This window comes from Pleurodeles waltl, chromosome 1_1 (genome assembly GCF_031143425.1).
Source record: "Pleurodeles waltl isolate 20211129_DDA chromosome 1_1, aPleWal1.hap1.20221129, whole genome shotgun sequence".
Lineage (NCBI taxonomy): Eukaryota > Metazoa > Chordata > Amphibia > Caudata > Salamandridae > Pleurodeles > Pleurodeles waltl.
In genome coordinates, this window is record NC_090436.1 from 656,232,715 (window position 1) to 656,249,705 (window position 16,991).

Sequence of the window (16,991 nt, forward strand, 5' to 3'; positions counted from 1 at the left end):
AGTGCATCTCCTAAGATAATGCCTGTCATGTAATTCTATTACTTTATTTCCACATGCATGGCTGAGAGACGAGGCACTGGGTATTCCTTTGCTTTTCAGTCATCATTTACCTTCATAAAATGTTTGTCTTTTCATTTATGAAGTTATGAAATAATTAGGGTAGAAACAGAGACAAGTGCACATGAAAGTTTATATAATGTCATTTATATAGTAGATTTACCACACAAAAAAAGTGAACTGGCAACCAGGCCATTATTACTAACCTGTTTATTCTGGTGCAGCAGGAGATATGATAGATTTAAGCCATGCCCCTGCATTCAACCTACAACCTCATGAACTGGACATAGTGTTGAATGGTGAAACCAGGGGAAATGGAATTGGAAAAAGAGAGAGATAGAAGAGTAGTCCTCAAGATAGGACACCTGACTTTAAGTATTCCAGTCTCCTTCTGCTCGATGAAGGATGCACTAAAATAATGACTAACAAATTCTTTCCTTCCAATCAAAAGACCAGAAAGACTAGAAAATAGTTATCTCCATGAAACAAAACATTTTACTTCATATATTTCCAAATGGAAACAGGACAGTTTTGCTTTCAATTCAGAAAGACTTTTTAGTACTTGCAATTTTGTATTGTTGTATACACAATTCAGATCCCAATCACCCCCAAAAAAGTTTAATTTGGTCTGTAATTCTGAAATTATATACTACCATTTACTGGGATTTTGAATTCCTTGTAATGTTCCTAGTAGTGTGTATTTCATTGTTGCTCCTTCTAAAAAAAATTTGTGAAAACTCCAGCCCCTGAGCCTGGCCTGATACCACACCTCAATGCAAACTAGGCTTTTTTGCACAGTTTTACGAGCTGAAACATAATGGAATTTCAAGTCTACCAGACTCTTCTGTGAATTCTGTGTAGCTGGAAGACACATACACATAAAATGATTCTCTTCTGTGGTTCATGCCTTGATTGTTTAGCAAGAGTTGCAAGTGAAGACAGTATATTTATTTCAGTGAAATTAACCTGCTCTGATGAGAATGGGTAATCTCACAGGATTTTGCAATTCTATGTTTGGTTGCTACAAACTTAATGCATTCTGAGAAATGTCCTTAATTAAGCCTGTAAGTTTGCTTAAGTTTTCATTATGCATGCCTTTACTGCACTGGACCATCCTGACTCCAGAAGTGTTTTTCTCAATTGCTTTTGAACTTGACAGTGTAATCAACCCTGGCAAACAGTGGACTGAGCCTACAAGTGGTGAGCCTTGATACTTGTTCGTAGAGCCCCATTACCCTGCTCCTTCCATCTTTCCCCCAAATCATCTATTAGTCTTCTGTCAGTGCCATAATTGTGATATGTTTCCCAAGGTAAGTTAATCAATTGAATTGAATTCAAAAATCCATAAAAGAACATACAATAATAATACATTAAAACATGAATATCAACAAAAGATTAAAAAGTTAATAAAAATACTGTACACCAAGTGTATGTAAGAGAAAACAAATATATACACTTAAAAACAATCAAGTTATCAAACATGGCTGATCAAAATGAATTATCTTACAGCAATAATCCTGAGTATTTCAGACAAAACTATCACCTCAAGTGCTAATGATCCTAACCCTCCTACTTGCCAAACTAATCAATCAAGACATACTTAACAATAGTGGGACAATGATCAAATGGAAATAGGAATATCTTCATACTGCAAATCATCTAGCTGGGTAAGTGATTTGCTTCTGCAGAGGGCCTTCTTGATATATTCAAGTATAGCACAACATAAATACATGTTTGGTAGAATTAATTTAAAAAATAATGGCCTCTTGAAGGTTTAAAATGCCCTCTGATAAAAGGAGAGGTTGTAAGGTGGAGGATCTGATATCATTATAGAATTAAAAAAAGAGTAGTTGTCTGTTCTGCCTTTCTATCACACGAACACATTGGTAAGATTGTATGCCATGATTGCGATTTAGGAAAAATCCAGGAAATAGTGGATCCGCTCTAACTGTAACCTAGTTAGCTGAAATCTATCATAAACATTTTTCATGTTGATCAAATATCCCCTGGAGAATCTACTATTGGTTTAATTTTTTCCTGATGTTCCCTGATGGGCTCCCTTATTCCCACCAAGGTCGATATTATTTCACTTTTACTGAATTGCAGAATACTAGGGCCCTCATTATGACATTGACGGCAAATGCCGCCTACCGCCACGGCGACGGCCACCAACATACCGTTGCTGTGGCTACCAGCCACCAACCGCATTATGACCGTAGACAGAATTCTGCCAGAAGGCTGACAGGATTCCGTTGACGGTCATAGCGGCGGGCGGCGGTCGGGTGGAGCTGCTGCCAGCAGCAGCGTCACACCACCAAAACACCGCCTACCGTATAATGTTCCATGACACGGCCTGGCGGTGTTTTGTTGGCGGACGCTGCTGCTGGCAGCAGCCCCGCGTCCCGTCTCCTGCCGGAGGACCCCCAGCAAACAGGTTAAGTCGGGTTCTCCGACAGGAGAGGGGGTGTTGTGTGTGTGTGTGTCTGTTTTTGTATGCTTGCATGCGGATGTGAGTCGCATGGAATGCGTGTGTGAATGACTGAATATGATTGTATGTGTATGTTGTGTGTTGTAAATGCGTGTGTGTGACAATCTATGTTAGTGTGGGTTGCGGTGTGTGGGTATGTATGTGTGCATGCGTGGGTAGATGTAGGGTATGTGTGTGTGTATGAGTGTGTATGTGTGTGGGTGTGTGGGTGTGTGGGTGTCGGGGTCAGGAGGGGGAGGGTGAGGGTGGGGGATGACTCTGGGGAGGGGCAGAGGCACTGATAGTGCTTACCGCCATGGTTTTTGTGGCAGTAAGATTGCCATGTAAACCATGGTGGTAGGCGGGGTCATAAACCCGAGGGTGGGATTGTGACGGCTGCCTGGCTGGAGACAAAAGTCTCCAGCCCGGTGGCTGTGACCACCCTGGCAGATGGAGTGCTACATTGGCGGTTTGGCTTGAGCCAAACTGCCAATGTCATAATTTGGGGAAAGGTACTGCCAGCCCGTTGGCAGTACCTTTACCCAAATTACCGCCGTCCGCCAGGGTCGTAATGACCCCCTATATGGTTAAAGAGGATCAAAATCTACCCCTGGTTCTGTCATCAATCGTTTTATATGTTGAAACTACAGAATTTCCCTATAGTGATCCAGACCCAAGCATTACCTAATAATTTCCCTCATAAAAGTAGGGCCTCATTACGAGGCTGGTGGCCTTGAGACCACCAGCCTTGCGGTGGCGGTCATACCGCTGCACTCCAGGCAGTCCAACTGCCAAATTACGACTCTGGAGTTGGGTCACCGCCACTACCAGGAATATGGTTCCTGGCAGGGTGGTGATGGTTGGAGTCTACTTTCCGCCAGCCTTTTCTTGGCGGGGAACACACCATGAAAAGGCTGGTTGAAAGCCAGTGCTGGGGGCCACAGAGGGGTCCTAGCACTGCCCACTACGATGTCATGGGCAGTGCAGGGCAGCCCCTGCCGAGCACCCTCAGAATACACACTGTCAATTATGGCAGACAGTGTATATTCTGAGGGTGCTGGGAGCACCCTCTGTGCAACATTGGCCTCGGCTCCATGAGGAGCCACGGCCATTGTGGCTGCACAGTTTCCACTGGGCTGACTGGTGGAAACCTCTGATTTCAGAGGTTTCCGTCAGTCAGCCCAGTGGAAACCTCGTAATCGGCCCAGGGTGGGGAGACTGTCAGTTCTTCGGCAGTCTCCTCTCAACAGGTTTGGCGGGCCGATGGTCAGCCTGCCAACCTCGTAATGAGGCCCTTAGTACATTGTTTTGTCCAAATACTGTGCCACTTAGTTAAAACATTTACATCAATACTGTCCTCCAAATACTCTAATCCTAATTTCTTGTGTGCAATATATGCAGGGATCGACTTTGGAACTGCCACAAGCCTTCGTAGGAAAAGGTTTTCCTGCAACTGTAGTACATTTCACTTATCCTTACCCTTTATTGAATCGGCCAAGATGCATTGTTCCTGTGCCCAGGTTTCCAGCCTAGTTAGAACTACCCTACCCATGGTTTTCGCTGAGCGAGATGAGATGGTAACATCAAGCATCTCCTCTGTTTCCTTTTTTTTAAACATGGGAAAAATCACACTTTCACTCCAGGATTTTGGCAAATAACCATTTGCTGCTGCACTAAAAATGTGTGTTAAAATCAGGACCCATAGGGATGTGTGTGACTTAAAAACATTCACAGGAACCCTGTTAGGTCCAGGGGTCTTGCCTTGAGCACTAGTCATGAATGCTACACCAACCTCCTCCATGGCAATTTTGTCCAGAGGCTCAACCATGACAGGGATCTGAGAACGAAAAAACACACCAATGGTGATATTATCTGGGCTAAAAATGCCTGCAAAATGTTTAGTGCAATCATCTAAGGGGATGGAAACTTACATAGTTGGGTAATCCCACTACTTCAGAAAAGGGGAATTGATTGTTTTCCAAAACAAACTGTTGTTTCCCATTTTTAGGTCTGCTCAATCTAACTCCTGCAAGTCTTTCTTTCTTTTGTTTAATACCGACCAGTATATTTGTCTAAGCTCATTCACTTTTGCCCTATTTCTTGGTGATTCTTGTTAAGCTTTTCTAAGCGACAGGTTTGCTTTGGTACAATGTGAATTAAACCACCCTGGATTATTACTTTGCTTACCAGGACCTTTAGCTGGCAGAGGTAACGTGCTGGCAATTGCTATTGTAATTTGAAAAAAGGACTCCACCAACCTTTAATAGTCTGCCTCCAACTCTGTGCATATAACATAGGCATCCCAGTTCTCTTGGATAATGGCTTCAAGTATTTTGGGTTTGTCTGCTCCAGCCCATTTTAAGCTAATCCCATTTCTCCCCGTGGTTTTAAGAGGAGATACTGCTTCCAGTGCTTTCTGATTATTAAGTGGGAGTCTTAAGAAAAGAATTAACCCAGCGTGATCGCTGTTTATAGCATGTTCACATTGAAATGATTTAATCAGGTTTGTATCTTTAATGGACATCATTGTACGGTCAATGGTGGAAAGCTCCCCATTTTCATAAAAAGTTGGCAGCCCAACACCAAATTCTCCAGGGTCCTGTTCTAGTATTTTCAAATTTAGCTTTTATAACAGTTTATTTAATGAGTTCCCGTACAGGTCGTGGATCAAATATGAATGATCGAACACAAAACAACCTGAAAGGCCGCAAATGGAATTGCTGTTAGACTGGCATTTCCCCAGATTAAAATCTCCCACCCAAAGGTACGTGTGATTATGGCCCACCTTATTTACAAAGGCCTCTAGATCCTTCTCCAGCTCAATAATTGTTCTGCTACATGTATTATTGAAGATATCATTATAGAAATGTATTAAAATAACATCATATCTTTCGTTTATGATCAGATATTCCACCTGACAATATGGGGATTTGGTTAATTTTTGCTTAACTGTGATGGGCAATGGATTAGAAATGGGTATAGCCAATCCCCCTTTTAGCACGACCATATACCAATGGGCTAGCCAGAGGTACAAGGTTTCCTGTAGACATATTACCTGGGCAGATGTTATGATATTTAACCAATCCAGGTTTTGTAACTTTGAATTTACACCTAGGCCCTCATTATGAACATGGCGGTCTGGGCCCCCATGACGGTGGCAGCAGTAATTACCGCCAACGGCATGGCGGTCCAGTCTGCCATATAAAGAACATGGCAGAAGCGCCAATTTTGAAATGCCGCCAGGCTTCTACCACCAGGCAGCCTGGCAGTTGGCGGCATTTCATATCCGACAGGGCAGCACTGCTTGCCGATTTATGGGCAGTGAAATGCGCGATGGGTGCTGCTGCACCCGCCGCACTGCTACATTGCAATGTAAATTTTCATACCCTGCATCCAGCTTGGCTGGCTGGCAGAAACACTGTTTCCGCCCAGCTGAATGTTCTTTATGTGGCCGGCGGAAGGTTCTGTGCGCTGGCTGTCTCCTGTTCACCGTCAGCGCCGAACTGAGCGGGTTTTCCTGCCAAGTTCAGAATGAGGGCCATAATGGTTAAGTCTTTGCTCAATTTAGTTGTTAACTTATCTATACCCAGCCCATATCTTACATGTTTGTCTGGAACCTGTGGTTCTAATCCTGTACCCCTACTGGCTATATCCATCTCCGGATTATGTCAATCTTGATCATTTAGCTGTGATAGTGGGGCGAATCAATTTGTTAAGTCAACAAAGGCTGGTGACTTACTTGTTCGTACCTGTTTCCTTACTTGATGGCTTTCCCATATGACCAATGTTTTTGAGCACCTATCAGGGGCAGGAGAGTCAATTCTACTATATCTCACCGGTCTATAGAAATACCATAACGAAAGGGCTTTTATTTTACTTAAACCAGGGGGTCCTTGCACTATGCACTGTAAAAGGTTTGCACTATAATACAATCCCCCACAGTTTTTTTTGGGTGGACGTCCAACCATGGAATTCGCTTTACATATAACACCTCTTGTGACAAATCCCCCACCCAACCCGAATTTGATTCAACCAGTGCACTGTCTCGTTTTGCAAGGTATAGTATTCTTCACTAGCCTCCTTTGCGAGTACTGGCACATCCGTTAAGACAATAGTATAGAGGGTTCACTCGGGGGGAGTTAGGGATAGCCCTTGACATGCCGTTGATCTGTACCTACCCTCTTTCCTTGTAAGCCCATCTTACTAAGACTGTAATAGTTTAAAGAGCCTATGGGTGAGGCAGAGACAGTTCAAAGTGTAGGGATATGTAAGGACCCTGTCTGGTTACTCAGGATCCTCTGACTATTTCGTCCCCAACACACATTGTTGCCAACCTCTAGTAGAATGTTAGACTGAGGGAGAACCCCAGAACCCCCTTTACAAGTCTTTCGACTTTCAGTTAACATCTTCTTCAGGGCTGTTATTTGAAGCACCATGTCTTCCAAACAGGAAAAAGGAGGACAAGTTCCTGTTTTATTATATCTCTAGGAATCTCTTTACCTTTATCGATATAGGGATCAAGCGAGGCTAAAGAGGGGAAACAACATGCCAGGTCACTTTGTGTGAATTCAATAGCTGGATGGCGCCCTGATGGAACATCTCTCATAGTATGGTGCTGGATGGAACCCTTGTCTGAATTATTGGTCTTGTTTTTTTCTTTAGGTTTATCTCTGGTTGTACCTTTGGGTTTTTTGACCTTTGAAAGACTTAGGTCAAGGGCCAAGCCCTGGTTACTCGTGTTTGTGGGCAAATCAATTGTAAGTGAGGAATCACACAGTGCTGCTGCAAACTAGGGGAGTTTAACTAGGAGGTACCCCCCTCAGCAACGGTACCAGATAGTGCAGTGCCGAGGTCCAATGAGAGCCGTCTCTCTGACAATTCAGTCTCGCATTGAGCACCCCGATTGCTCTCTCTAACATTTGATCAATAGCTGTACTCTTAGCAGCGGTGCTCTCAGCTGAAGCTACCCCAGGTAACCTTTTTTTCCCCATGTTCAGACAGAATCGCCCAGAAAAATAAAATTAACCTGCTTTTCACACCTAATACAAAGCACCACTCACCAAAGTATAAATATTAGACATAAAACCCTTTATGGTTGATCAAATGTTCCCCAAACCAGGGGTTAGATGACCTGAAAAGATGTAGTTTACTTCTTAATATGAAGGTGTCAGAGGGGGGCATAGCCCAGCCTCATCCGGGCGCAGACAGGTGCAGACTGGCCCGCCCTTAGCCTGGGCTTTTGTAGCACGGTCAGTCAATGGTGATGCAGGAAAGGATGACAGTACTTGTAGTCCCTAACTGCCGGGATGTGCACATTGTTGGCTTCTCTCCCTCTGGATGCTGAGCCAAATGTCCAGAAGCGCCCCAGTGACACTCATTCCACAGCTATCCTTTTTCTCGCTCTAAGCGGCCCCCAAATGCTCAGGACTGCTGCACGCTTTTGTATCGCCGTCAGTCACCGATGAAGCAGGAAGGGATGATTGGACTTGTAGCCCCCAGCGGTCGGGGAGTGCACGTCGGCAGCATATCCCTCCATGGATGTCCAGAAGCGCCCCAGTGATGCTCTGTCCGCAGGTATCCTTTTTCTCTCTCTAAGCAGATCCCTTTCATGTCTGCTGCAGTCCTTCCTTCATCTCATAGGTGGGAGGGCGGACAGGGGTGCCAGCTCAGCACAAGTGTGGGCTCCCAAGCATCTATAAAATCCCTTTTCAAGAGGGCTCCACAAACTCCAAATGGGTTACGAAGAGGCTCCCTTCTCCGGGATGCAGCATTGTGTTTGAACAGGAGCTCGTCATTCGCTGCCCCTGTCCCCAAGGCGGACCGTGGAATCTGGTGTTTACTGAGACATGCACAGCCAAAGAAGGACGACCTCAATCATCGCACACAAGGCTCAATGAAGTGCAGATACCTGCAGCAAGAAAGAGTAACCTTGCAACAGGCCGTGGTACTTCCCAGGCTCAGAGGTCACTCACTAAGAGTTAGAGTTCGAGGTCTCCATGCTGCCTCATCATCGGATCCTGATGATGCTCCAGTGCTCTGAGTTATTAGCCCCCGTGTTCTCTGAGGGGTAGATACATCAGACAGACACCACTCCCCCTGATCCAACCATGCACATCCACCAGCTTGATGCCGCTCCATGAGTTAAAACCCAAGCAGGAAAGCTGCTAATCATGCTGACTCCATCACATCAGGGTATGCTATCCAATGTGCATGTTCTTTATCATGGCTTTGTACCTGATGATATTGCCCATCACTCACAGTACGACTTGCCGAAAATTATCCTTCGGGGTACAAATAGTTCCTTTGTATGATGATCGTGCTATAAAATGCTCCCTCGTCAACTCCTGTATCATGCTGCTCATCCACTTACCAGCTTTCAAAAGGGGTAAAAAGTTGTCAAGAAGAGATGCCATGCAAGCAGCACCCTCTCCACTTTAAAAAAAAATCCATCATTGTGAATCAGAGATCCGCACAATACCAGCAGGCTGCATTTTAATTGGCTCCTGGCCGTTCGATGTTTTCGAGGGAGATTCATAGCCAGGAGCTTAGCTGAGCCTCATTACAGACACAACCCACATATTACTGTTTCTATAACATCTGTCTGTCAAGATCACAGAATTCCTTTGAAGAATATAAGTTCTGATCTCGCTCTCAGAGTGTGCCATTATTGGAAGACATGCCGGAAAACAGCATTAGAATCATTGCATTTCTGTGCGACTGCTGATACGTAAATAAAAATGCTGCTGTCATGCTGCTACAAATTACAGAGCTAGAGGATGTTACAAAAACATTATTTATAATTTCCTTTTGTTGGACTGAACCACTTACGAATTGGAAAAGTTATAAAGCATTATGAAAAACTCGTTATTGCAATGTTTTTAATCAGAAAATGTCATAATATGCACAGCCAAAGGAAGCACACTATGGATTAATTATTGTTTATATGTATGCAACTATTCACGCGCCCTGCACTGTACAGTAAATTGCAATACATACCCAAATCGTTAGACCAATTACATTTTCTTCTGTTAAAACAGCACACATGCACAACATGCTACAGATTACATATTAAGCAAGAGAAAGATGAATAGTTCTATGCCTTAAAATGTAGGGAAATTATTTGTAATGAGGCTGGAACTTGATTTAACTCCAGAATGGTAAATCGATTGTTTATGTGATCCTGATTGCCCAGTTTGAGCATGCATTTTACTTTTAGAAACCTGTTATAATTACTTTTAAATGTAGAGATTATTAAGTACCAAAACAAAACCATTTATTTTGATGAGAAAATGTACGTATTTGCACTAATATGCAGTTTGTTGCATTTCAACAAATAACGCAGATTACATTAAAGCCAGTGTGATCTCATGCATGTAGGGGTAGCTGTAGAGTCGAAGCAAGGGATCTAGAGAAGGAAAGAGAAAAATGCCATGCACAGAGTTGTCATCAATGGTGTAATTTTAGATGTTATTAGTGATATTATCAATGATGTCATCGAACATTTGGTGAGTGATGTAATATATGAGGTCAAAAGCAGTTTGGAGAGAGCGAATAATCGTTTTTTCAGTTAACTATAACTTGTGAATTTCCTTTTTTTGGTTTAAAATGTTACATTTTAACTAACATTTTGGCTAACTAAATTGTCACTTGAACCTTTGGTTTCCTCAGTGAGTTTCTAAGGTTGCTTTAATGAAAAGTGAGATACTATTACCATACCTAACTATGATGTCACTTTAACCTTTGTTTTGTTTAGTGAAATTCTAGCTTTTTTTAAATTATAAAGTAATATTTAATTACCATACCTTACAATACTAATCCTGCGGCTCCTAGCCTGTGGTCAGGCCTTGTCCCCAACACTCTGGGGGTGGCCAACATCATGCTGATGCTCCACTAGCTATTGCAGGTCAATGTCTATGGTAACCCAACTCTGCAGATTTTTATCAGAGGCCAAGCTGGTCATTGCAGTGGTACATTGGTTCAATGGTGCTGCAAAAAAAAAATATTTTTTTATTTGACCCCATGAGAACACCCCCAACTTGATGCAAGGTTTAAGGGTACCTCTACCCTGCACATTCCCCCCTATTTTTTTTTATGGTAGCTGCAACATATTCTTCAGGCTGCATGTATATATATATATATATATAAAACATATAGAGAGATTTTTTTCAAATAACAGGGAACTCATGTCAACTTGTGCTCCTGAACCTTTCGGCTTCCTTCAATACAGTCAACCACCGCACTCGATCAGCATGCTGAAGGTGCAGATGGGCATCAATGAGACAGACCTAAAGTGGTTTGACTCCTATTTATCTAACTGTTCACAAATAGTGGAAATAGTGAGTTCTGTCTCGGGCAAAATCAATCTAAAACAAAGGGTCCCACATAGCACTATCCTCTCCCTAACTCTCTTTAATTTATATCTTGAACTTCTTGGTGAGATTTTGAGAAAATCTGGAATACTTTATCATCAACTTACAATTGATACCTACACCTACCTGAAGATATATACCCCTGAAGACATGTCTTCTTTCTTCTACCCTCGACATAGTTAAAAAATGAATGACCATTAACCGTTTAAAAATGATTCCAACGAAAACTAAATTTCTGGTAATCATTCTAAAACATCTAACCTACCTATCCAAGGGTGGCTCAAATGCTTCTCTCCCCTGAACTAAAACCTTGCCCTTGTGTAGAATGCCAGATTGCTTGACTTTATCCTTGGCTACAGTCTAGTCTTTCAAATGTAAACTTCAGCCTTGGCTAAAAGTGAATGCCACCAGCTAAGATTGCTCTGAGGTCTTAGGCAGTTCATTCCTGAGCAAGAATTGAAACCTGTGGCCCAGGCACTGGTTCTTTCGAAACTAGATTATAACAATATCATCATCTCTGGTCTCCCTAAAGCATGTCTAGCTCTTCTGGGAGCAGTGCTTCACATAGCTACCTGCTTTGTGATAGGTCACAGGAAATTCAACCACATCTCCCCTATTCTTCGCACCCTGCAGTGGCTCACCATCATTGTAAGAGCCCACTCTAAGACTGCATGTATTACTCGTAAAGTCCTCCACAATTACACTCCCTCCTACTTGGTTGAAAAACTGTAGGTCTTTGGAGCTCAATGAGGTTCAAGGATCACTGAGTCCCTCAATCCCGAACCTTCAACTTGCAGTCAAGAACATTGCATGACACTGGCTTTCTCTGGTTGTGCAATAATGTTTCGGAACTCCTTTGCACCACCTCTTCTCTGTTCACATTCGAAAGGGATCTCAAAATTCTTCTATTTGAGAGACACCTTTGTAAAAGTTGGGAAGGTTGCTCACATCTCATATGTTGACTTGACCTGTCTTTCCTATAAGAAATGTTTGTTCTCCCTGCCCTATTGGTTACTTGCTGCTGACTTACTGTAATGGTTAGCTAACCATTCCTTATCCTGAAAAGTCCCTGCTTGTATGAACTGCGTTTTCCTTGTTTTCTTGGTGCTAATAGTTATTTTAAGATGTTTGTTAACTCGAATGAACTTCCTGCTCTCTTGTAAAGCACTCTAATGCCTTTGGGCTAAGTCCGTGCTATATAGAAACGACAAAAATAAATAATAAAAAAAATAAGCATTGGTCTTAACAAGATTAGACTATGGAAACTCCCTCTCATTCAAATCCTAAATTAACATCCTTTTCCTCTCGAGGCAGCTAGGTACACAGACGCTAGCCCGGACACTTGTTGTCGGCTGACCAACCACCCTATTCCACATCTCACTGAAGTGAGACCCACTTGAGGCCAGGAACATGCTCAGGTAGGAATGTATCATTCATACAAGTCTGTACAAGGGGCACCAAATTATCTAGAACACAAACTACAAATCAGGCAGACAGTAGGAACCACAGAACTCAGCTGCCTTCTTCTTTTAACTTCCAACATGCAGAATGAAAAAAAAAATCATAAACAACTTTTGATCTCAGGATGCTCTTAAGGTGTGGAACTCTATAACTCTATCCAGCCTACTATTAGAATGAACTCTTTTAGCACAGATTTCATTAGTGAGATTAAACATTTTCTATTCAAGTATTACATCCCCATTTGATCTGTTACCTGCATCTTCCAAAGAGTTAAGAATCACTGGTTACCCCATTTATCACTACTCCTTTGATCTTGTACATTTCATAGCTTTGTTTGTTTTTTCTCTACTCTTTTACTATGCGGTATGAGTTAGTGTAAATGTATGTATTATAAATCAAATCCCCTGACCCTTCTGATGCTTTATATTTCTATTTCTATTTAATTACTGATGATCGTAATTGCTTTACAATAGTATTGTCATGGCTTATTTTGTGAAAAGGCATCTTGTATTTGTTGCATCGCATCGTGTATTCTCAAGATTTGGTCAGTCACAGAAACTTTATTCTGCCATACATGGCCATAAAATTACAAATGATAAAAACATTCCATAATATAGGATAATTACGAAATTCAAAACATTCAATAAAATAAAAATAACAACAAAATCAGCTATAATCATAAAAGTCACTTCATAAAGGACATGTCAGTGGTGGATTACAAGCTAACACATAAAAAGTTAAAAATATCTGTAAAACGAGGGTGGAGAGGTTACAATGAACCATATTTGTTTCTAACCCCCAGGGAAAGGCAAACAACATTTCCCACAGCCAGGCAAATGTTCTGGTTCTCCAGCCTTTGCAACCACTCCAAAGCCTCCTTATGAGAGTTTGAATTAAATGAGCAAAAAATGGGATACAAATGAATGCTTCCTAGCATGTGCATAAAAGGGGCAAAATACAATAAAGTGTACAGTGCTTTCAAAAGCAGAGTTATTACTCGGGCATCTGGGTAGTGGTCTCCCCATACAATGTTGACAAAAGGCAACAATCAAGTTCAATAGGCTAAAACATAATCTAAGTAGATAAAAACCTAAGGTTACCATTCAGGAATCAAGAAAGATAAGGCTCATAACCATATATCAAATTAATTGTGCCATAAGCATGGCTTTTAGACAGTTTATCATAGGCCGCCTAGTGGGCTCTGCCCTGTCTATACCAAAAAGCCTCCTTAACTCTGTGGATGGCCCTAGAGGCTGTGCTTGCCCGATTTTCAGAGTAAACTTGCAGGCTCAGCTCTCGAAAGACATTATTTACGTATGTAATCTAGTTTTTTTTTAAGGGCATTGCCTAGAGAAAGGCAGTCTTTCAATAGGTCCTTTGAGAGTTGGGCATCCATAAAAGCTGTGGTGCCAGTTTAATCTTGTCCCCTACAGGTGTTAGGTCCAGCTCTGAAAGACACATAAAAGCCAGGCATGACTGGGTAACAGCCAGCAGCCTACGAGCAAAATTATTTTCTACTTGCCGGATTGTCCCATTACTTTTATAGCCCCATACCCCTGCACCATGAGTTGCCACAGAGACTCATTTACTCTGATAAATTTCCCTCAATTCATTAATCGGTCTGTGGCCCAACCACCTTGCAAATGAGCACACTGCTTCTGCAGCGCTTTGAGTATGAGCAGCACTACTTTGATGGAAACTCTGACAGTTTACGTTTTGGTCAAAAGAAAGCCCCAGATAGTTAAAACATTTCACCTATGCATTTCCGTCCCCCCCAAAAAGAAGGTCCTAGTTTTCACATTTCTAGGGCCTAAACTCATTATAAATTATTTTTGTGGATGTGTTTTGAGATCAAGGCCTCCCATGAATTGATAAAAGCCATCCGAAAGTAGCTGGAGGCCATTAGCCGTCCTCGCCATTAGTACAGCGTCATCTGCATACAGTAGCATGGGAAGGGTTCAGGTCTTACATCTAGGGAGGTCCTTCTCTAGCCTGGTCCAAAGGGATTCTAGATAATTGATATAGGTGAGGAACAAAAGAGGGGCGAAGACTTACCCCTGTCTCACCCCTAGATGGGATCATATATTTTCTGTGAGTTCCCCATCTCTACTGTATTTAACTCTGATATTAGTTTTCCAATGTATTCTTTGTATGAGCCCAAATAAGCCTGGTTCAATCTCTATCCTAGCCATACAGCCCCACAGATTCCTCCCACTGACCAAGACAAAAGGAGAGGAGAGGTCCTGAACGCAAGGTGGATTTACATTCTTCTAATCTTGAAAGATGTCCCTATGGTCAGTTGCTGATTTAGGCACTGATCCACAGTGCCAATCCCTGGATGGAATCCTTACTAAGTATTGGACAGACGCTGATTCTCCTCCAACCAGGCTTTAAGTTTAGCTGCAAGGACCCTTCCCAAAATTTTCAGAGGATTATCCATAAGGGGTATGGGATGGTAACTAGCAGAAGAATTCCAATCCCCCATCTTAGGTATGGGGGCGACTACGGCTTCCGACCATGATGGGATTAGGTCTCTTTTAATTGATGCTTTAAAAACATTATTTAAAATGGGAGCTCAAAGCATTTCATTTTCTTTGAAGAGATTCAGTGGAACCCCTTCAGGCCCGGAGCCTTCCCCGCCGGACTGCACTAATGGCAGCAGTAACATCAGCAATATCTATCATGTCACTCAAAGCCTCGTATGTTCCTGTGCTATGTCCGTCATCTCAGCTCTGTGGGCTAATAGCCTTTCCACGTCTAGGGTTAAAAATATTACCAAAATGCTCCACCCATGCTTCTGCTCGTATTACCAAATCCAAGAGAAGGCTTGTCCTAGCCAGTAAAAAGTGGTTGGTTTACCACCTTTCAGAAGGAGGCAGTGTCCCTTAACCTAGATGTCTTCCCAAGCAGCCCCCTTAGCTCAGATTTTCTAGCCTCCAAGGTGACTTTGTATGCCATGTGCACTTGAACTATCTCATCCTTAACACTGGGATTTTCATATAGAACCTCTTTTAATTTTTTTGTGGGCCACAGTTCACTCATAGTTAAACCAGCTCAGGGGTGGTGGTGGTTTTGCCACTCTGCTCCTCCTCAAGCCACTATCAATTGCCATACATAGAGAAGTGAAAGTCTCTGTAATCAACATAAAGGATTCCTCTGCCGAATTCAGAATTGAGAAGCATTGCAAATTATCCTTGACCAAATTTGCGAAGAAAGCCCCCCTGTTCAAAGAGTCCCATTGACTCCAGACCCCTTATTCCTAGATTCAGAAAGCGGTAGGGTCACCCGGCTCACTTCATTGGTCACTAAATGTAGTTATAGGGACAATTAAAGAGGGTTGTAATCAGTGATGCATGCAGCTTTAACCTAATGACTGTGTATTATATTAGACAGGTCTGATGAAATAATGAAAAAGTCAATCTCACTTCCCTTGGAGGACCCTGCATAGGTGGGAAGGGATAAAATGCCCACCATATAATCTTTGGCAAAGAGCAAATTCTTAGCTATCATAAACCTATTTAGATAAACCCCAATTGGAGAATGCTGAAAGTGAGGAGAGCCACCAGCTTCCTTATCTTTTGCTCCGCAAAAAATGCGGCTATTAACCCCACAGAGCTTGATATTAAAATCACCTGCCCAAATTATCAGCGTCTCCCTCTTATACTTTTCAATAAAAGAATCAATGGCAATCTCCAGTTCCTCTAATACCTCAGTTACTCTTGCATCAAATATATTATTACACAAGTTCATCAAAATCAAATCAGTGGTGTAAGGGGTCTAGCTGGACGTGTGGGGAACTCTTAATAATTCTTGGAGAGGTGCCCAGCAGGTTGACAGATTAAGATGGCTAAGCCTCCCTTAGCCCGCCATGAGCTTGAAGGCATGGTGCTGCTACCCAGAAAATAATAATAATCCGCACTGAAATTCTCCTGTGCCCAAGTTTCCTGCAGGAAGACAAAATCAGCTTCTCCTATTTCAGTAAACCAGACCAAGTTTATCAACGTATTATGAATGCTCGTTATATTCTATGATGTTAGCCTGAGACCCATACTTTGTGCCCCCACACCACCATGGCAAGATGGAATAGGTGCATAATCCCCCACATCCAAATTGGAAGATAGAGCTTGCATCTCTTCCGTCCCCTCCCACCATCTGGGCATTAACCCCTTCGCTGCCAGGCCTTTTCCCCCTCCTGTGCCGAGCCTTTTTTTGGCTATTTGGAGCAGTTCGCGCTTAGGCCCTCATAACTTTTTGTTCACATAAGCTACCCACGCCAAATTTGCGTCCTTTTTTTCCAACATCCTAGGGATTCTAGAGGTACCCAGACTTTGTGGGTTCCCCAGAAGGAGGCCAAGAAATTAGCCCAAAAACAGTGAAAATTTTGTTTTTTTCAAAAAAATGGGAAAAATGGGCTGCAGAAGAAGGCTTGTGGTTTTTTCCCTGAAAAGGGCATCAACAAAGGGTTTGCGGTGATAAAATCACCAGCTTCCCAGCTTTCAGGAACAGGCAGACTTGAATCAGAAAACCCAATTTTTCAACACAATTTTGGCATTTTACTGGGACATACCCCATTTTTATGATTTTTTGTGCTTTCAGCCTCCTTCCAGTCAGTGACAGAAATGGGCATGAAACCAACA